Source organism: Equus caballus, chromosome 1 (assembly GCF_041296265.1).
Source record: "Equus caballus isolate H_3958 breed thoroughbred chromosome 1, TB-T2T, whole genome shotgun sequence".
Classification (NCBI taxonomy): Eukaryota; Metazoa; Chordata; class Mammalia; order Perissodactyla; family Equidae; genus Equus; species Equus caballus.
Genome location: NC_091684.1, coordinates 88,125,569 through 88,147,530, shown reverse-complemented (window position 1 = coordinate 88,147,530; position 21,962 = coordinate 88,125,569). Strand labels below are relative to the sequence as shown.

Genomic DNA, 21,962 nt, shown 5'->3' with positions numbered 1-21,962 from the left:
CCTGCCGAAGTTAAAAAAAAAAAATTAGACCAAGGAGGAAGGTGGGGAAGAAAGAGAAAAGCAAGAAAGACGTGTGTAATAAGAAAACTAGACTGGGTCTATATTACCAAAATATTGGTTTGATCGTCTCTTCCCGAATGTTTTAGGATTGTCCAAACACAGAGAGGAGGCCTTCTCGACTGTTGTTCTGCCCCCTCCTCTGTGGGGCTCCCTCCTTCCACCTTGTTCTTTCGGCAGTCTCCTCAGATGGCTGTTTGCATCTGGGGCAAACACACGTAGACCCGGTTGTGTTCATTGTTTAGCAAAATAGCATGAAAATGTGTAACTATCTGTGAAGATACAGGAAAAATGCCATTTTTCCACAGGGCTTCCCCCATTAATGGTTCATCCACAGTGATTCCTGCCCTTTCAGTTCTTCTGATCTTCCTGCATTTGTTGCCCATGACCAAATAATTAGCCTCTTGTCATAGTTTGTCCATTCTCTAAGTATCTAGATATAAAACTTAGCTCATATCTGTGTCAGCATATAATGTCGTCTCTTGTTCCCTAATTATTTCTGGAAGGACTTTTGGCTCCACAGTCCGAGTTCAATACCAGCTTTTCTTCTGACTAGTTGTGTAACCTGAAAAAATTTACTTCCCTTCCCTGTGCCTAGATTTCTTCTGTGCAAAAGCATATTGTAACATGTAATATATTTCAAAAGTTATTTTTTATATTACTGCAAATATGGGTGCCTCCCCCCTCCCAACCCCGTGCAGACTGTGAGTTTCATGAAGTCGAGAATCATTTTGCATATTTTTTATATCAGTTGTAGAATCAAGCCCAATGTTGGATGTTTGTTGATTGACAAGCAGTTTCTCCAGCTTGGAAATAATGAAAATTATTTCCAAAACTCTCTTTTTTCCTGTCGGTTTGGGTTTTAGCCAGCGCATTCTTATAAGCCAAACAATTACGAGAGTTACTAGAAGCAACACAAAATATGTTCCCAAGTTCAATAAGCAAAAGCAATAGATCTAAATGACAAGCTCCATGTACCAAGAGAAGCCACCCATTCATCTTTCCGTGGGATCAATTTGGGGCAGATGTGATTTCACTTTTCTTGTAAAACAAGCAGTGATTTTGTGTTCCATATAATGGATGTATTCTATTTCTACATGTTGAATCAACATGGGCTTTACCTGAGTTTACTAATAATAGCTACATTTATTGAGTGCCTACTATGCAGTGATGTGCTGATAAACAGGCTCCCGGCAAAGATAAGCTATCAGGAAAAAAATCAGCCCTCTGTGTAGCATTTGCTGATTTCCGTGGAGGAAATACTCTCGCCATGGCCAGTTTTAAGCACCAACCTGACATGACTGAACACACAGTCAGCCCTCACCTGCCAGCAGGAGCCACTCCCACCACCTCCCCTACTGTGGCTGGTGCTATATGTGTGTTAGCAATAATATTTTCCTACAGGGAAGATATCGTTGTTCCCATTCTGCTGATGAGGAAACAGCCTTGGAAAATACTTTGCCCCAAATCGCAAAGTTCGTAAGAGGAGACTCAGGACTTAAGCCGAGGTCCACCTGGCTCCCAACCCCGCTGTCCTTCCAGGACAGTCCATTTCTCTGCCACACCGCTGTGTAAGAATGACCAACCCTGGTGGCCCACCAGTCACAGATTCTGGCAGGCCTGGGGGAGCAGGACTGGGTCCAGACAGAGATCCATGACTGCCAAGAACCCCAAGCCCAACCTTGAGAGACGTGAGCTTTCTCGCAACATATGAGATGGGTGCCTGCTGGGTTAGTAGGGCGGCTGTTACCTTGTTTAGTTCTGGCAGTTTCCACATGACGTTATCAACTTGACCACGAGGTGCCTACTAAGTGTCTAGGGGCACCACGGACTGTCCGAGTGTCGGGAGGAGAGTGTGGGAAGAGGCCCTCCTTGCAGAAGGGGCTGGAAGGGACACGGGTACTCTTGCCTTTCCATCAGCTGATGGCCAGTGTATTATGTCGGCTGTCAACGATCCTGTTGTGTGACCAGAAAGGGCATTTGGGGCACATCCCTAAGGGGTTTCAAATAACTCCTGCAGGTTAGGGTTCTTCCTTCTGGTAACTCCAGGTCTGCCAACTTCTCCATGTCTTTAAAAGCATGGACAACAGTAGTTATCTCTTTAACCTGGGGATTAATTAACCCTGGGGGATTAACGAATTAACATCTGCGAAGGCTATAAAACCCACAGATACATTGTACTTTTATTTTCCTCCTGTGACTTCCTTTCCTGGGCATTGCACCTTCTATCATAAGACCCAGATGTAACCAAAGCAAACGAAATAATTGCTTTCCACTCTTATCGCCATCTTAAAGGGGTCCTTGTTATGAAATAATGATAACAACAAAAATAATAATACTTTGTGTTGAGGTAACATCTTTCTTCTGAGGAGCTCAAAGCACCTTGCAGACACAGGAAAAGTTGTCAACAGACAATTTATAGGGAAAAAAATTGACTCATGTTTTAAGAAGTTACTCTGTGGGGGATAATGGTTCTGTTATTTTCACAAATTGGCTGGCAAACACGATATCTATTTCTGGTCCAAAACAGGAATAAAAACACCAAGTGGGAGGGAAGCGAGGGGACATGGGGTGACCGAGGAGATCAAGAGGCCCTTCTCCTGGTCAGGTACCTGAACACAGTCTAGACACAGTCTGGGACAACTCTGACCTCAAGTGACCCTGTGACAAAAGGCTGCTCATCAGCCTGGACAATTAATGCAAAGGGCCCACTGCCTGCTGTCTAGACCTTCCTTGGGCTTCTCTCTAGGGTCCAGATGGAGCCTTCTGGGTCATCTCAGCAGATGCTCAGAAGGAGGGTGAGGCTGGGACCCCGCCCTAGAGTACCTCTCCTAAATGAACTGTCGGCCCCTCCCCACCTCTTAAACGCTTCCCTCCCCTCAGATCCCCGTGCCCTCACGGTCAACCTCCCAGTACTCACCCCAAATCCACGAGCTTGGACAACCAGCTGCAGGTGACTTTGACTGAGTCATAGGAAATCATCAGGCAAAGGCATTTACGGAGAGGCCACTCTGCAAAGCCCAGCACTGGGTGATAGGGGTGCGGAAGGAATGGAAGGGGAGAAACATTGTTGAGGTAATTGGTGAGCAACGTGCCAGGTTTATCACATGTACTATCTCATTTGATCCTCATCCAAAACCCAGTGATAGAGACATGTCATCCCTCTCAGATGAAAAAGTCAAGTCTCAGAGAGGTTAAGTAATTTGTCAAAGGCCACACAGTTATTGTGTGGCAGAACCAGGATTAAAATCCAAGGCAGTTTGGTCTTTCCACTTCAATAAGAAGTTTGAGAGAGGAGTGGCGAGTAGGCTGGGATTGCTGGCAAGAGAGGCCATTGCCTGAAAGATCATAGTCGGGAGTTGGAGGTGGAGAAACTGCACAGACCTGGGCGTTTGAGCACCAACATTCCAGCAGTGATGAGCAGAATGGACTGCCTCGGGGAGAGAGATTGGGAACAGGGAAGTCGGCTGGGTGTCTCCGGATGAGAGATGATGGAGCAGGTTTCACACAGACAAACGGGGCAGGAGACGGAGTCTGAGGATCACTGTATGGAGAGAACTTTGTGGATGGATTGTCTGGGGGGATAAAAGAGAGAAGGTGTCAAGGATGACCCAGGGCAGCGGGTCTTCATCTTTGTTGAGCCCAGAAGCTCTTTGATATTCACATGAAATGCACACAGCCCACTCACAAACACTGACTTCTGTTCAAGGGCTCGCTGGTTCCAGGTTAGGGATCCTTGCTTTGGGAAGGAGCCTAATAGAGGAGAAACATCGGGACCATATATTTTTGGCTTGGAGGGTGTCAAGACAGTTGTACATTTATTTTCAAAGAAAGGAAAGATGTCTTAAATTAGAAATTGAAAATCTTACTTGTTTTTAATATAAAGGAGGGATCTCTTTCCTTTTCTGTTTATCTTCTGCAAATCCAGTAGCAGGACAGTCACAGACACTACTCAAAGCCACTTGACAAACCCACAAATTCTCCTAGGCTAGAGATGACTATTTGCAAAAAGGATACAAATCCCAGCCACTGGAGGTAAAACACTTGGGGACAAAGGTCAAAAATGAGGAGCACAGTGTGGGTCCAAAGACGCTCTGGAAAATCTCGTCTCGGACACTCCAGGAATGCAAAGCCGTAATGTAGCCAAGAAAGATGTGTGCGTTCAGGATATGGAGGGTGTTTGCAAATCTGGGCAGTTCCCTAAGAAAACGCCACTTAAGTATACGAGAAAGATACAGGAGGGGCAGAGCTAGTTTGGGAAGAGAGATGCGCTTGGATGTGTCTGGTGAGTACCAGCCTACCCTTCCCGCAGAGAAAGGGGGAAAGACAAAGGAAAGCAAGAAAAGCTAAGAGGCCCGGACAGGAAGACAAGAAAGATGCTCAGCAGCAGTTTCTCTCTATGTAGATGAGAAATGAAAAGTCCTCAAATCCCACTTTGAACCACTTTGCTTCCCCCAGTTCAAGGTTGACACTGCCTGGGCAAGCTTGGGGCAGCGCTGCTCATGTGAGTGTCACCCAGGCACCAGCCCCACTGTCCTCCCAGGGGACTCAAATCCAGGAGTGGAGAAGGGCAGCTGAGCCCATAGGGACTGCCCCTACCCCAACCCCGCAATCCGTCCATTCACTTCTGCTGGAGACCCTCCTTTCCCAGTGCTTCCCTTGGCATTTTCTACCTAAACGACAGGCCGACCCAACAGTTTATTTCTCCAGCGCTTCATCTGGGTGGATGGGCCTTAACGAGGGAGAGTTTGGTGCGGATGGGAAGATGAGGCTGATCAATGACTCTCAACACCTTTCCAGCTCCGTGCTCCACGCAGCTGTGTACGTGAGAGAAAAACAGGATGTGTGAGTGTGCGCATGCACATGTATATGTGTGCAAACAATCAGAGTGGGCGAGGATCAGAGGCTTTCATCACTGAAATGAAGAGTTCCTGTTTATAAACATTTGCTCACTGTTTGTATATGTGGGAGAAATTAACCACAAAACATGACCCACAACTTCAGGCCCTCCATTTTCACATCCTTCGCACTGCGTACACTTTCTTTCTCTACCTGAAAGCCACTGAGTAGACAATAATTTCTCTACATGGGAACCATAACCAAAGGGAGGTGTGCACTGAGAACGCTCCTCTGCACAGGGCTGAGGGCTGTAGAGATCTTCCCCTGGTGATTGCTGACCTTTGGGGCGAACTCTGGGGAAGTGGGCAGATGGACAGAATTCACGCCCCTCTGGGTTAAATAGGCCTGTAGACCAGCCCTCTCTCCAGCCCTTTCCTACCCCCCAGCTATTGGATGAGATGTTTTGTAGGATGGGGGCAACTGCATGTTGGCTATCTGATGAGAGTTACAATGGCTTAAGGCATCACTCCTTCCAGACCTTCTTGAAGCCCCCAAAACACTTTGAGATCCTAAACAAATGTATCTCAATGGAATTTGAGGCACCGTCTTGGGCAGGGAGTAAAGCTCTCATTGGTAGGAAGAGAAGGACAGAGCCCCAAGTGAGGCTACCTGATTGGGGCCCTTAGCACCTGTAGATGGTGCCACTTAGGCACTGATTCCTCTCCGGGCCAGCCCCACTGCTTTCCTCAAACCAGCTCTTTCCCCCCTCCCCCTGCCCCCATCTCATTGACTTTACATAGAGACTGGCCTCACACTCACCATAACAGAACTTGGCACGTTTGACCAAACAATCCCAAACTAGGGCTGCTTTTCTAGAGACTTTTATTGACATGGCGCTCCTTAGACCAAGAGTGTTTAATTGGGACATACTAAAAATAACAAAAGCCAAGAGACATGGAACATTTACTTCATGCCAGAGCTGGTGCTAAGTATTTTACATGTATTATTTCATCTTGTCCTTAAAACAGCCCTATGAGAGAGATACTGTTATGGTCCCCCTTTTATAACTGAGAGAACTGAAGCTTGGAGAAGTTAAGTAACTTGCTTGAAGTCACACAGCCAGTCAGTGGCAGAGCCGGGACTTAACTGAGTCTGATTCCAAAACTCCTGCTTGCATCCTCTCCACTGTACACAAAAATATCATTTTCTGGAAGGTTCCACGTCTTTCCCGCCTTCAGTCCTAAGGAACAGGAGAGAAAAGCCTCTTCCATGGCAGAGTGAGCCTGGAAGACACAGAGGTACAAAAACGCACAGCAAAAGGAAACTAGCGGTGTCAGCGAAGGGTCGAGAACCTCAAACCACTCAGCAGGACAGGCCCCTCACACGCGGCTCCATTCGTGAACCGGCGCATCACAGCAGCTTTCTTCTCCAGAAGGGCTGCGGATTTGATGATGCTCCTCAGACTGGAGCAAGATGGCCTCCCTGAAATGTTTCCAGCAAATGCTTCTAGGTTTTCTCCCTCTTCCATCTTTCCTATCTGCCTCCTTCATTCCCCGCTTTGCCACTCCTGAAGGACATGGCTCTGCTGTGTGACCTTGACAAACTTACCACTCTGTGCCTATCTCCTCATCTGGTTCCTCAGAATGGCTGTGTGAATCAAACAGGTCACAAAAGGAGTGGAACATGCCAGCATACAGCAGGTGATCAGAAAGCGCTGTGTCTTTATCCTACACTCTCGCCTTCCTTCTCTCCTCCTTGATATTTCCATTCCTTCTCTGGGCAGTGGACCACAATGGCAATTTTGACCCCCTGGATGCTGCAATCACTGCTGCAATGTTGTGAATCATGGATGGGGGGGATTAGCCATGACCACACTCTGGCACCTTCCTTTTATAACTAACGAACCTTGCTATCTGTGTGCTAAGTGCATCTAGCTGTTGACGGAACACATGTGCTGTAAAGAGGTAAAAAATTTTAATGAAACTATCTTCTAAAATAATTTCGATTTTGAGTTGGAAGGTAACTCCTGAGGCTCCATCGACCTCAGGCGCTGCAGGGAAGGACAACGAATTAACTCAGCAGTGCAAGGAGTTGCCTCAAAAGTAGCAGTCTTCAGCCCTGGACGGGTTTCGTTGGGCTGGATGGCACAGCTTCTCACTCATTCCAGCAGCATCTGGGGCTCTCTAGCCTCAGCCTCTTCACTGGTAGCGGGAAGTTCTATATCACACTGACAGCCACCCTGGTGCTTGGCTGGTCCCTGGAGACTGGGATGACCCAGGAGGAGGGGACTTGCCATGTCAGCCACGAGGAGCAGAATGAGGCTAAGACCTTGGGAGGTGGGCCAGGTGAGGCAGTTCCAGGTTGGGAGGCTTCTGGCAGACTGAAAGGTGACCCTAGGAGAAGAGCTGTGACAGGAGGAGCAGTGGTGGTGGTTTGGTTTTTTGGACTCTCCTCTGGACCAGTAAGATGGTTCTTTCTGATGATGGACTGAGCCTGCAGGCCTTTCCAGCTGGTTTGGGGGAACTCCGACAGTAGGGTACATAAGCGTTTAGCAAACCATATTCCAAAGAGCCCTGGGGTTCCCCGAGTCACCTCGGGAGCCGTGGCTGGGCGTGGGTTCACCCTCCACCTCTGAGGGCCCTCTCCCATCTTCGGGGAGACCAGTTCCCCTTCCATCTGCTTTAGGTGCTAGAGTTCCTCGTTGCATTTCACGGTAGGAAGGATTCTGTGGCCAGGAAAAGTTGGGAAGCCTCTGGCGAGATGACATCCAGGGCCTCTGACCCCACTTTGAAGGTGCTACAAGCCTCTGGACTCAGTGTTCCCTCACTCTTCCTGGAAATGCTGTCAGCCCACGGAGGCGCCCGGCCCATGCAGCTGGGAGAAGCTGGACTTCCCAGCGTGGAGAAGCGGGATGGCAGCTGCAAAGGCCCTCAGGGCCGAAAGCCATGCTTTTCATCTTAAAAAGCTTCAGAAAAAGTGTGCCAGGGCCAAATGTGAAGGCACCACTTCTAAGGGCCCACTAGGTTAACTGCAGGCTGTCTGCTCATGAGTCCTGAAAACGGATCCCGAGAGGAATGAGAAAAACACCACCCGTCTAACCACAAGTCACGTTCTAAGAGCTTGCTCTCCTGCAGGGACGCCTCCCATGGCCCCTCTTCAGCTATTGATTGGGTGCCTGAGGAGTTGGTCTGGGGGTGGGGTGGTGACCCACTTTTTGTTCTAATCTGCTGAGGGTGATGTACAGAAACTCGCCAAGGATGGAGCTAGAGCTGAGAGAAGAACGTTGTCCAGGCTCAGAGTAGGAATCCCAGGCCCAGGGAGAGACTCCTACAGGACACTAAGGCCCCAGATGATATTCCAGGGTCATTGGGCCCCTGCACCCTCCTCCCTGAGGCTCCGCCCTGAGTCCAGTCCAGCTGCATGCGTTTGCATCATCAGAAACATAATCCTGGTCAAGTCTGTTCCCTGGGGCTAGACAGAGCAGTGTAGACAGAGAGGCCGCTGGCCTCGAGAAGCCTATGGAAGGCAATCACTCCCAAAAGCAAACCCCCTCTCACTTCCCGGGGCCTGCAGCTCTCCAGGACTCCCGGAGGATATGACGTGTAGCGCTCGGACCATGGCCATGCTCTCTCTCTCCCTCCCTCATCCACGTCACTTTTGGAGCCCTGCTTCTATCCCATGACCACCCCAGATCTTAGCAGGCTTCTCTCCCAAGTGCCTTCCTTCCTTTCAAATGAGAAGCAGGCATAGATGCTGGGTACCCATTTTTTAAAATCAACAGGAGCGCGGGTTCAGGTCTGGGAGGATTGGTGAGAAAGAGAGAGAGAGGAGGAAGAGAAGGACTCTACAGGGCTGGAGCTTGGCAGTGGAACTTGGAGGCAGGGGAGGAGGAGGCGTGCCGGTTCCTAAGGCCATGGAGAGGCATGGCTGGGGGCTCTGCATTTTCCTTGGGGCCAGGGCACTGCGGCGCAGCCTGCTCAGAGGCTCCCCACACCTGGAGCACAGCCACCAGCTTCCTTCACTCGACATTTACGGCCAACTTGGGGATAGCTTTCATCTTTCCCATTACTTCCTCGTGGCAAGTACATGTGTACACATTGTATTATGTGTGCATGCATAGGGGAGTGTGTATGTGTGTGTGTGTAGCATTGCAATCAAAACTTATCCTCTGTAGTAAAAAAAAACCCCAAACAGTATTAATTATGTTTTGGATTGACTTCACAGAGATCTGGGAGCATAATTTAAATAAAAACTATACTCATGACTCCAATACTATTATTCTTATTTGAATTTTAACCCTAAGAATTTTCCAGCCTGTCAGCCAAACCAACACTTGCGCAGATTTACAGTTTTCGAAAGCCAGAATCATTCCAGTCTTCTCCCATCTACTAGGAGAGGTTTTGGATTCTGGAGCTCAGATGTGATTGTGTCCCTGCATACATGCCCCTCCCCATTTCCTGTGGCTTCCTGACTCACTTTTAGCCCTCAGGTGGGTGCAATTCTCTTGAACGTGTCAGCAGATCTGGCTTTGAGTGGATGTGTTTTCGGGGTGCTGCCTGCTCCCCGTTCCCATGACCCCGTTCACAGAGCTCTGAGCAGACCCCATTCCCATCTCCCACCCTCGCTGTTCCCCAGACCTTCTTGGAGCAGGCAAAGGGCTGTCAGTGGGGCAGTCAACAAGGGTGACTCCCTCTTGCCCTTACTTGTAAGTCCCTTCCTGATGCCTGGGAAAGATCAAACTGTTCCTGAAACCTTCACAGGGGCATGGAAAACCCTTCCCGTTCCTGGATTGACCGAAGAATCCCAAATTCCGTTGAGCTTCCCTTGACTTCTTCAAGGGAATAAAATATTATACACACACACACATATCCTAATTTATACATATGGCAAATATATGTATATATATTGTATAGTGCACACACATACATATTTATACTATTATATATATATATATATATATGTACACACACACAGAAAAATATACAGCATATATGTATGTTAGGATGATGTGTTTCAGCACAGAGACCCTCACACCCACACCCGCCACACAACCACAATCCTCTGCGGGCTCCACAGCCACCGTGTTTCAATCAGCCACAGGACCCCTGGCGTCCTCTTGCCTCCATAAGTCAGCCCTGTAGGTTCATAATCGCATTTGCTGCATTAGTGGGCATATTCCTGGCAGGAGAGAACTTCCCTTTCGACTAGGTGTCAATGAAAACAGAATTTTCTCCTTCTAATTTTACACATCTGATAACTGGAAAGAACTCTCCACAGACCAGATTCCGGCTCCACACATTGCAAATTCTGCCTCTGCTTCCCTGTTGACCTGGTCCTGGACGTGGAGGCCACAGGATCTATTTATACTATGATGTGACCTCAGGCCCTGTGCCTCCATGTGATGACACCACATGAGCCAGCACAGAGGCGGGAGGAATATCCCTGGAAGCCATTTCAACACCAGAACAGCTGGTCATAACTTCACCCGTACTGAGGAGACTGCAAACCGCAGTTTGCGTGTTTAGCTAAAGCAGCAGCACACGGTGTGGAGATCAACGTGCTTCATTGTGGACGTCCAGTTGGAGGAGAGTGGCGTCTCAGACTTGCTGTCCAGCAGCTTCGTTTTAGAGCCTCGTGTTCTTGAGCTTCGGTCATGGAGAGGATGGAGCGCCTCCTTTACCCTTTGGCCCCCTCTACCTGCATCCTCTCCCAAGGTGATCTGACCAGTGCCCGGCCTGTCACTCTGGGTTTGCACAAGGCCCCAGGCCTCTGACCGAACTCTGCACTCGCTCTCCAGGGCTAGCGTTGGTGGGGCATCTGTTGCCATCGGAGCTGCTCTTTACGGCCAGCGCCCATTCTGATCAGCCAGCACCCTGCCACGGTGATGGTTGCATTCTTTTTTATTGTGGTGAGATATACACAACATAAAAATTACCATTTTAACCATTTTTAAGAGTATAGTTGATTGGCATTGAGTACATTCACATTGTTGTGTGACCATCACCAACATCCATCCCCAGAACTTGCTCATCTTCCCAAACTGAAACTCTGTCCCCATTGAACACTAACTTCCCATTACCCATTCCCTAGCTCCTGGTAACCACTGTTCTACTTTCTGTCTCTGAATTTGACTCCTCCAGGTGCCTCATACTAGCGGAATCATACAATATTTGTCCTGTGACTGGCTTATTTCACTTAGCATAATGTCTTCAAGGTTCATCCATGTAGTAACATATGTCATAATTCCCTTCCTTTTTAAGGCTTAATAATATTCCATTGTCTATCTTGCCATTTTGTTTATCCATTCATCCACTGATGGGCCCTTGGGTTGTTTCCACCCCTTGGCTATTGTGAATAATGCTGCTATGAACATGTGTATACAAATATCTGTTTGAGTCTGCTTTCCATTCTTTTGGGTGTACGCCCAGAAGTAGAATTACTGGGTCATATGGTAATTCTATGTTTAATTTTTTAAGGAACTGTTGACTATTTTTAATATCATACCTGTTATAAAATATAGACACCCACTTGGGTGTCTAGTTAGCATCTCAAAGTCAAAGTACCCAAAACCAAAGTCTTAATTTCCCCCACGCCTATTCCTTCCCAGTGCTCCCCTCTCCGGAAATGGAGTCTCCATGCACCCAGGGCTAAAACCCTTGGCATCATCAATGACTCCCTTCTTCTCTCACTCTCCACGTCCAACTCAACAGCAAATCCTATAAGCTCTACCCTTAAAATACAGCCAGAACCAAATCGCTTCTCACCACCTCTGCTGTTCCTGCTGGAGCCGGGCCCCCATTACCTCTCACCCTGACTCTTGCAATTGCCTCCTAAAACGTCTTCACTTTTGCCCTTCTACCATCTAGTCTTCATACAGCCACCAGAGGAATCCATCTGAAACGTCAGTCAGGTTACTTCACTTCTCTGATCAAACCTTCCAAAGGCTTCTCATCAGAATTAGAAACCCCCCACAAACCCCCGAAGTCATCACCGTGGCGTATGAGACGGCCCATCATCTGCACCCCCATCCTGCTACTCTCGCCCACACCCGCACATCTGCACCACTAGCCTTGACTCTTCCTCAAACATCCATCACGTCCGGCCTCAGGGCCTTTACCCTGGAAGGTACTTCTCGAAAAGCATCACACACGGCTTGTTCCAATGCCACCCCAGCCAAGAGGGCTCCCCCAACGGTCCCATCTAAGACAGCAGCTCCATCTCCCAACCTCCTAATCTCCTTCCCTCCCTTTCACACACTCAGCGCTGCCTGACTGTGGCACATTACCTGTGTGTCCATCCCTCCTTCCAGCATGCACGCTCCCTGTGGGCAGGGAGAGGTTTTGGTGGCTGCTGTGTTCTTAGGGCATGGACTAGCTCCAGGCACCACTCTTAGAATTCTGCGGGAAGAAGGTGCGTCCCATCCTGAGGTGCATTAGCACATCTCTGTCTCCAGGCCAGTCCAGTTCCGCGGACGAGGGACAGCAGAAAGTGCTGAAATCTACTCCCATGACACACGAGCAGATTCGGTGCTATGGGATCCCCAGAGCCTGTGCTCAGTTACTCTTTACTTGCGGGATCAGAGCCAATCTCGTGAGACAGTCAGGAGTGCACAGAGAGATGAGTTTTAATTCTTTAGGACGGCCTCAGGCGCACAAAGAGCTCCGCCGCTAACTAGCCTGTCGCCATGTCTTAAGTTTTACCATTAGCAACTCTTTTCTTTGTTTAGTCCTCTCACCAACCTTATGCCCATTTAACTCACAAGAAACCCAGACCTTCAGTCATCCAGCCAGTGCAGCAGGACTGGAGCTCTAGGTCCCGTGTCCTCTCCACCAGATCAGGCCGCCTCCTGAGGGCCCGCTGACCTCCCTTTGAATGCAATTTTTCCAGGACAGCTCTGCGCAGCACTTTCCTAATCAAGTGCCTTCTTCAGAGCCCTAAGGTCACAAGATACAGAACGGAATGGATGGATGCTGGAGGAGGGGTGGAGGGGGCAGTGGCTGGAGAGGAGGATCAGAAACAGCTGTCAAAGTGCCGCCTGGTGATTTTGAGTTTGAAAAAATCTCTGTTGCAGGGCCAAAACTTGAGTGTAAACCTGGCCCTGGGAAGTGGTAAGACCTGATGACAAATGGTCCTAACTGAGGAGCGCTTTGAGCTTCTGGGAAAGAAGCTGCTGCAGCCAGGGGGCCAGTGCTTGGTCACATGGCAGAAGCTGGGCATTCGTCTCAGAACATTGTAGTCACTTGGGCTTTCTATTTAGTTCAGTTTTTCAAGGATGATCATACAATATATTGTTCAAACAAGGCGGTTTTGAGGATGAAAGGGGGAGCTCTCCATAGTTACGCCAGGACAACAGCGGGGATCGGACTGTCCAGGTGAGCGGGATGCGTAGTCCCCTAGCCATCTCTTCCAATGGTGAGGAATTGGCTTGTGATCTAGCATTTTAATGCACCCAAGGAGGAAGTGAAAGCCCCAGGCTCTGGGAGAGTATAGCCTCACCACTGCCACTGGCCTCCCCTGCCTCCCTCTGGGCCTTTCCTGTGCTCCTGGGTCTAATGAATGCCTTTTCCCTAAAGGGCTAAATTTTCCTTTGAGTCTTTCACATCAAACATCAGCGTAGCAAAGCCCAGGTCACTACTCCTCCCTGAGCGCTCCCCGTGAAAAGGGCCCATTCTGGGTGCCACGTGCACTTTCTGTCGCCCACAGGCAGGGGGTTGACTGTCCGGTGGGGGAGCCTGTCCCTACCGGTGTTGCCCTAAGTCCCTGACCGAGCCTTTGGAAAAATCTCTTCAGCAGCGTAGTGCTTATGCTGTTCTGTGTCAAAATCGGCTCCCACGCACAGAGGAGGAGCTGAGCACGCCAGAGCTGCAGCAACTTTGCTGAGATCAAAGCGAGGACTTGCTGAGGCTCTCTGTCTGCAGCCACCCAGACATCCTTTCGTGCGCACTTCAGGGAGGAGAAGAGACGGTGAGCGAGTGTGCAGGGACCAGCAAGAATGCAGCCCCAAGAAGAGCACTTGTTTTCTATGTGCACGGCAGCCCTGCACACAGTAGGGACTCAGGAAATACCAGACGAGTCATTGAATGCTCGTCTCCACGGCCCACGCTGAGCCTAAAGTGGTGAAAGGTTGAGTCAAGGCAGCGGTCTGTGGTCTAGAGCTTGGGGCTTCACAGTGAATTCTGGAATGTTAGAATGAAAAGAGATCTCAGAAATCACCAAATCCAGTCCCCTTCCGTTTCAGATGAGAAACCCAGGTGAGGGTCCTGAGAGGTAAGATGACCTGTCCGAATTTTGCTGATGTCAGAGGCCACACTAGGCTCGGGCCTCCTTGCTGCTTGCCCTCTGCTCCTCTGTGCATACCACATGGCCACAGGCCAGCTGGCCCTTGGACCACCACGATTTGCCTGATGTCTCAGAGCCATGACCCGGAGGCATCACCGCGGCACCAGACACACCTGCTTTGGCCTGTAACCTCAGTGCCATGGCTCACCATCCTCCCTCATGCCCCCCTGCCCAGCAAAATTACTCTCTCCCGCTCTTGGTGTGATTCATACTTCTCGCATGCCACTATCCTGTCCCTTTCCCCACCGTCTTCCTGTTGGTTTGAGATGTGTCTGCTTTCCTTACAATTTTACCAAGAACAGTATCTCCTTCATCTTCCTTTCTCTAATACCGTGATTGTACCTAACACTCGTATATTATATGAATGAATGACTTGCTGTGTGACCGTGAGCCAGTTGTTCACCATCTCTGGGCCTTCTCTTGGATCTATAAAATAAATACAATACTGCTGACCCATCACACAACATGGCTGTGTTCTAATGTATATGTTAATACCCGAATATCTTGGAAACGCAGAGTCCAACCGTGGCGCCAACAGTAAATGTCTAGTGCTGAGACCATTTCTTGGAGAACTTGAAAGGGGGTTTTCCGGTCTGTGATGAAAGAGACAGACCGTGTCTCTGTGCAGTTCTGAGCAGAGGCACACTCAGTGCATCTGGGCACCCCGCTCAGAGCCCAGCGTCGGCTCTGGTGGGGAGGAAGGAACCTGGCAGAGGTGTGAGGGTGAAGGCGTCTTGCGGAGAGGGCCTGACAAAACCCCGACCCTCCTCTTCGGGGGGCCTCGAGCGCTCCTCCACGGGGCCTGCCCAGGCTGCCTGCCCACAGCGCCGGCCGGCCGGCTGGCCGGCCAGGGAGCGGCCTTCCCTTCCCAGCTGGATTCCGAGGGCCGCAGATGGGGCCGGGAGCTGGCTGCTTCTAATTAGAGGCGCTCCTTTCCTGTTTTCCATTCGCGGCCGCTTTCTGAGTTTCCCGCACCCTCTGCTGCTTCCCAAAAGCGAGTTTTTTCAAGAATCGAAACTGTCTGGAATAAGAAAGGAGAAAGCTCTCATTATGTGAGCTGCGTGGTGGCTTCCACTGGCTCCACACTCATTTGGGTGTCGTCAAAGGTCTGGCTCCACTGTCCAGGCATGGCCTGTGGAGCCTCGTATCACCTTCTCCTTCCCATGCCACCAGTTCTGCCTGCACGTACTGAGCACCTGCTGGATGCCAAGCCCACAGATGAACAAACACGGCCTCAGCCAGAAAAGGCTCTTAGGACCAGAACCATGACTAATAACTCCAGTGCTGTGACCGACAGAGGTGTGGACACAGCACCCCCGCACGCAGAACAGGACAAGGGAGGACTCAACAAGTGGGTTGCACTCACTGGGGCCTTGCAGGGAGCACACAGCCCCACCAGGCTCTGATCCGGATTAGAACCCACTCCCTCACATGGCTTGTGGAGCCCACATTCATTTAGAACACAAGGGGCTCCAGAAGGGCTGCCAGATTTAGCAAATGAAAATACAGGATGCCCAGTTAAATGTGAATTTGAGATCAACAACACACAATTTTTTAGTGTAACTATGTCCTAAATATTGCATGGGACATACTTTTTTTTTAGCATAACATTTAGGACATATTTGCACTAAAAATGATTTGTTGTTGATCTGAAATTCACATTAAGCGGCATCCTGTATTTTATCTGGCAACTCTTTTCTGAGGTCAACAGAGTCCCAGACCATAAACCAACAAGTCCACCCTCCCCCACAGTGGGTTACGTGGAATGTACCACATCTGGGGGAGAGCAGCAAAACCAGGAAGAAGGAAGAAAGAGAATGACGGTTGTCTAGTGACACAAGATAGAAGAAGAAAGAGGAAAGAGGATTTTAAGTCCTAAGGGCATCCACATTGCAGGTACCTGGGCTTGCTTCAAAACATCAGCATCCAAGGGGAAAACGACAGAGATAGGTGGAGGCCAAGGGCCTGCCAGATGAACCTGGCCTGCCCAGAGGCTAGTGGCTTGACAGAAGGAGGAGGAGGAAGGATGGTGGCCACCTTTGGGAACCCAAATCTTAGAGCAGTAATTCCTGGTCTGCCCATCCTGTCCTGGTCTGCTTTGATGCGTACCTCTCCCTACCAAATGTGTGGTATATGGCTTGCACCATTAACTTTCACTTAGCTCAAGTTTAGTTTGATCTGAGAATGGTTTAGGAAGATAAAGAACTCTCAGACATCAAAAGAGTAAGATTAAGAATCTCTGCACTGGGAACTAGAAAGTTCCAGAAGATCACCAAAGGAGAGGCAGGAATGGGAGCTGAGATAGGAGGGCAAACCACCCAGGATCCTTTTCTGGAGGAGGTGGCGGGTCTGGGAGAAGAGAGGTGACCTAGAAACCAGCCTAGACAGGGACCCTCAGCCCCGAGGGCAGCACAGGTGGCAGACAAGCTTTTTGGGAGGAAGAAGGTGCCGCCTACTGTCACTTATGACGCTGCTGTTCAGATTGGGAGGCTGTCCACCAGGTCTCCTCTTATGTAAATGACGATGAACCACGCGCTGGGCCCACACGTTCCGTATCCAGGCCGATGTCTTAATTAACCCCTCTCGTTCAGTGCCTTCCCTTTGTTCTCCTCTCCAATTTCCCACTTCACGAACCGACATCTGAAGAGTCGCACATGGTCGATAGGGAAGCGCCCACAGGAGCCGTTCTGAGAGGCCGTCCTCTTTCCGCGCTCAGCTCCGGTTTCGTCTCTGATATCCATTATGGGCTTTTACATAAGGAGGCTAATGCATTTTCAAAGCAGGCAGATCACCCTCCCGTGTTTTGACAGTTTGGCCTTAGTTGAAATATAATTAAACTTTTTGAAAACAAGGGCTTTGAAACTCAATCTCCACACTGTTTACACATTGTTTTTTTTCTTAAGAGTTGGGTTTTTACTTGCTGCAGCTCAATTAATTCGTCCTTCACTTTCTGCACTCAAAACAAACACTGGTTTTAAGCATTCCGCTTTTACAGCACTGCATAGCTGAGAGTGGAAAAAATAACATCTGAGACAGGATGAGCGTTTGATGAAACCTCCTTATGACAGACACATTTGAAAACCACCACTGGTGAGTCACTCGCATTCTGTGCATACCCTCTCCGAGGAGCAGGAAGTGTGGGTATTTTAAACCCTAAGGCCATGAGAAGTTTTCAGATGCGTCTTGAGGCGCTTGGCCGGCACCCCTCCCCGCCCGCGCTCAGTGGCCTTGCTACGTGTGGCCCAGTCTTCTGCCAGCCCTCTCTGTTTGTTCTCCTTGCCCTGGCTTTGCTTTTCTGCTAGCAAGCTGAGTCTAAAAAGTACAGAGCTAGCGAATTTATAAAACCAACAAATTTTTTTTTAAAAAATCAGCAACAACAACAACCAGAGCCCCGCGGTTGGTAGAGGTGGTGGGGACAAGCAGATGGTGCAACAAGATGTCCTCGGGCGGCCCGCTGGGGACCCAGCCTTGTGGCTCTGTGGCCAAAGAGAAATAAAGAAGTCAGGTCCCTGCCAGCGCTTTCACTTCTAACCCAAGTCGTTAGCTGTGGGTGATGAGTTCTTACTCTTCTGCTTCGCTGTCTCCAAAGGCCAGAAGAACGCAGAGGGAAAAAAGACGCAGAGTTCAACTGAAGTGAAATGACTTTAGATGAAAGATTAAAAAAAAGAAGAAGAAGAAAGACTTGAGGGAAATGAGCCAGATGTTTCCGTGAAAGAAGTTGTAAGTCCTAACCTTGTTTGGTAAAGGAAGGAGGCCCAAGGAGGGCTGCGCTGGCTCCCCGGGCGCTCAGAGCCTCTGAAGACAGTCAGCCCCCAGGGGGAGGCAACCAACTTGGCCTCATGGCCCAGCACCCAGTGGGAGACTTCAGCGTCCTCTATGGGGAGGGAAGTCTTTCTAGAACATGGGCCTCTGATGTTACCAGCGGGTGATATGGGAGGGCAGTGGATTCATCCAAGAATCCGTTTTGCTCCAATGTTTTTATTGTTATTGACAGTTTTCTTAAAGAGATGGAGTCATTTGGGAAATGGAAGCCCAGCCTTGAGCGTTGTTAGTCCAATCTTCTGGTAAGACCCCTGACCCGGTTGGGAGCTGTGTAAGCCACAGAAGCAGGCCAAGTATTACACAATACTTCTATTGTCACAAATGCTAGCTGCCTCCCATTCCTAAGAGAACCTAAAGAATCCGCTGATGGAGGAAAATCCTGGACTTGTAGTAAACAGCTCCAGAGATATCAGAGAGCTGGTAACATCGCATATTCTTGGAAGGGTTGCTCAAGAAATGTGTACTCCTCAGAACGGCATTGTACGGGACTGTAGGGGGGTTCTAAGCAGCTGAGGTCAGTCACAGAGGCAGCACAGGGGACATAAAAAGGAGAATTCTGTGAATTAGTCCCCTTATGCTGCTGTAACAAATTATCGCAAACTTGGCAGCTTAAACAACACACATTTATCATCTGACAGTTCTGTAGGATAGAAGTCTGATACAGGTCTTCCTGGGCTAAAATTGAGGGGCGGCAGGGCTGGGTTCCTTCTGAAAGCTCTAGGGAGAATGCGTGTCCTTGCTCTTTCAGCTTTTAGAGGTCACCTATGGTCCTTGGCTCATGGTCTCCTTACTCCACCAAGGTTGCTCTCTCGGTGCCTTTCTTCTGGAGTCACATCTTCTCTGACTCTCCTCCTTCTGCCTCCTTCCACATTTAAGGACCCGTGTGATTACACTGAATCCACTTGGAAACTCCAGGATGACCTCCCTATCTTAACGTCAGCTGATTAGCAGCCTTAATTCCTTCTGCAACCTTCATTCCCCTTCACCATGTAATTTAACACCTTCCCAGGTTCTGGAATCAGGATGTGGATATCTTCCGGGGCTATTATTCTGTGACGGTCTGTGGGATTCTTGGGGTCTGTTAGTCTCCCTGAGTATGACACAGTTTCTCGTCTATAATAATGTGATTGCTATAATGTACATGTACTGTCTGCTAGGCATGGTTCTTAGCACTTCACGTGTCTTCAGTTCTATGAGGTAGATACTATTACATGCTTTGCTACACAGGTGAGGAAAAGGTACAGAACATATCTACGGCTGGTGCAGGATAGAGACAGGGTTAGCATCCAACCTTCTGACCCAGATTCCAGGTTCTTTACTATGAAGAGGTAAGCGGGGCAGGGTGAACTAGACAGTTCTGCTCATCCTTCTGGCCTTGACGCCATCTGAGTCCTGGCTTGTGAAGCTGAGTGTCCAGCTAAGAGTTTGGAGGAGCCAGAAACACAACCACCCCTCGTGCTCAGCTTAGACCATGACAAGACAAGCCCAGGGACAGCTGATGCAAGGAAATCGTCTTGCTGCTGTTTTCCATGAGTGGAGGGGACTTCACAGAGGAGAGGAAATAGAGCGCCATAAGTTGGAGTGTGGTCCTACCCTCCAGGGGGCCCTGGAGTCACTGGATGGAAGGTCAGAGAGCGAACCATTACAAGCGGAAGTTGGCTACCGTTTGTGCCCTCCTCAGCAGCCAAGCCCTGTGGAAATGAACAAGGCTGGCCTCAAACAAGGACCAGCCACCCACCTAAGGCCTGTGTGACTTTCCTGCAATGACGGAGGGGCAGGGCCAGAAGCCCAGATCGGGGGCTGCCTCCCGGAGCTCCTGATTGATTGTTTATAAAGTCCTAGCCTCCTTAGCTCAAGATGCAATGGCTGGGCCCCAGTTGGCAAGACAAGCTCTAAACCAGAGAGAAGGAAGAGCCAGCCTAAAGCTCCTCAGGGCCCCGGGAAGCAGGACTGAGAGAACCTCAACCGCCAAGTTCCGCAAATTTCACAAGTCTATTACAAACCCCAGAAGTGTTGTTTGGTTGCTTAAAAACGATTTAATTTTTGCAATCTCCCACAGAGAGGGTGCCCCAAATTAAAAGTGATGTTTGAAAAATAGTGGCTATGGGGGAGAAAAGATTGTTCTTCTCCAAGGAGGGCAGCAAGCAGGAGCGGAGAAGCACCCTCATGTCAAAGTTGTAGGAAACCCTTAGTTCTGACATCTGAGTCATGACACCTGTCCCCGTGACGGAGCTGATTCTCCCATTACGGAACTGGAACAGTCACCTTCTTGCAACTCTCCCAGAAATCTGTCTGGTTCTCCCCAGAACCTTGAGCACCATGAGAGGAGAGGAGGCCTCCTGTCGTAGTGGAGAAAGGACGCTCTCTGGCATCGGACAGGCCTGGGGTTGAATCACAGCTCAGCCACTTACTTACTTTGTACCTCTGACAAGGCGCTTAGCTTAGCTGAGCCTCAGTTACCTCAACTGCGAAGTGGAGATAAACGGCAGGCCTTGCATCACGGGGATGCTGAGAAGAGACGATTGTGCTGTTAGAACAGGACAGCACGACAGCTGGTACTCCGCAGGACCTCCGCAGTGGTGGCTACCATTACTGCTGCTTTTCATATCATTACAGCTAGCATTAACAGCATCATCAAAATGGACTTCTTAATGAGGAGGTCCCCTGCAGGCCAGGAGCCTTGTTGACCACTCATGCTCCTCACACAATTCCCAGAGTCCAGAGGGCAAATGGACTGACAGCGTGAAGCATTACTCAAGAGAGTGCTGTTAGGTCTAGGAGTGGGGCACCACGTGGCCTCAGGGCCAGCATGTGTGTCCCAGGCACACAGGTCCTGAGAGATGGCACACTGTGTCTGCGGCATCCGTGTCTCCTCAAGCCTCTCTCTTGTCCCCTCGCGCTACTGGAGAAGCAGTGTGCCAGACGGTGCAGAGTGAGTCACAGTGCAGAGCTGGAGTGCCCAGAGGAGGGGCGGCCACTCCGTGGAAGAAGGTCAGCTCTGGCACAGCTGGGACCCGCGAGAGGCCGGCTGCCGCCACTGCCTGCCGCCAGGGCGCCCCGGGGGGCATGTGCCGGAGGTCCTTCCCACCTACTCTGCTTGAATGAAATGAAATGCTCCTGGCACATAACCTGGCCCCATGTTTTATAGCTTAACACCAGCCGGCTGTGTTGACTGAGTCACTTTTGACACATTTCAGTTGCTTTGGCTGCCTAACGTCATTTGAATCACCTGGCCAAACACGCATGCAGGTTTGGTTATTTTCAAAAGGGACAGGCCACCCAGGCCTGCAGGGTTTGTTGTGCTTTGCTGGGCAGTGAGCTCCCTGGATTGATTCGGCAGCAGTGCTGGCACCCGGTGGCTAGGAGGCTGGGGAAGCCGGCGAGCTCTGGGTCTCCCATGGGAAACCAAGTCACTTCCTGCTCGAGGGTGCTCAGCACACTGACCTTTCACCCAGGCAGGAGACGACAGGATGGCTGAAGGGAGCCATAATCTGGGCCTGCACTAAACGACAAGTGACGGCACCCACTCCTGCGAGCAATCGCAAACGCACGTGGCTGCGAGGGTCTCGGTTCTCTGTCTCTGCCTAAGGCCTCTCTACCAGGAGCAGCTAAGGTACTACATTGACCTCTGTAGTGGACAGACTGGGGAGGTGTTGCTCAGTTCCAGAAAGGGAGACAGGCCCAGTACACACACAACGCAGGGGAATCAGCCTGACTGGCCACTGAGAATTTGACAATCTCAGATGTTGACAAATAATTGTGCAAAGTGGAGACCCAGAAAGAGAAGCGTAGCAGACAGTAGCAATAGCAAGTATGGCGCTGGGCACTGTTTTAAAGGCTTTCTGTGTATGAGCTCATCTAACCCTTATAACAACCCTATGAGGTAAGTACTATGCTTGTCCCAC

General features: G+C 49.8%; 2 long non-coding RNA genes across 2 annotated transcripts in view; both read left to right on the top strand.

Annotated features, from left to right (window-relative positions):
- The window catches only part of LOC111774671 (uncharacterized), a 74,425-nt gene that overhangs the window by 27,604 nt on the left and 24,859 nt on the right, over positions 1–21,962 (top strand). The gene's annotated exons all lie outside the window — the stretch shown is intronic.
- Positions 17,359–20,231, top strand: LOC138916463 (uncharacterized). Its single transcript, XR_011423779.1, has 2 exons — positions 17,359–17,955; positions 18,230–20,231. It is a non-coding gene; the product is annotated as an uncharacterized lncRNA (long non-coding RNA).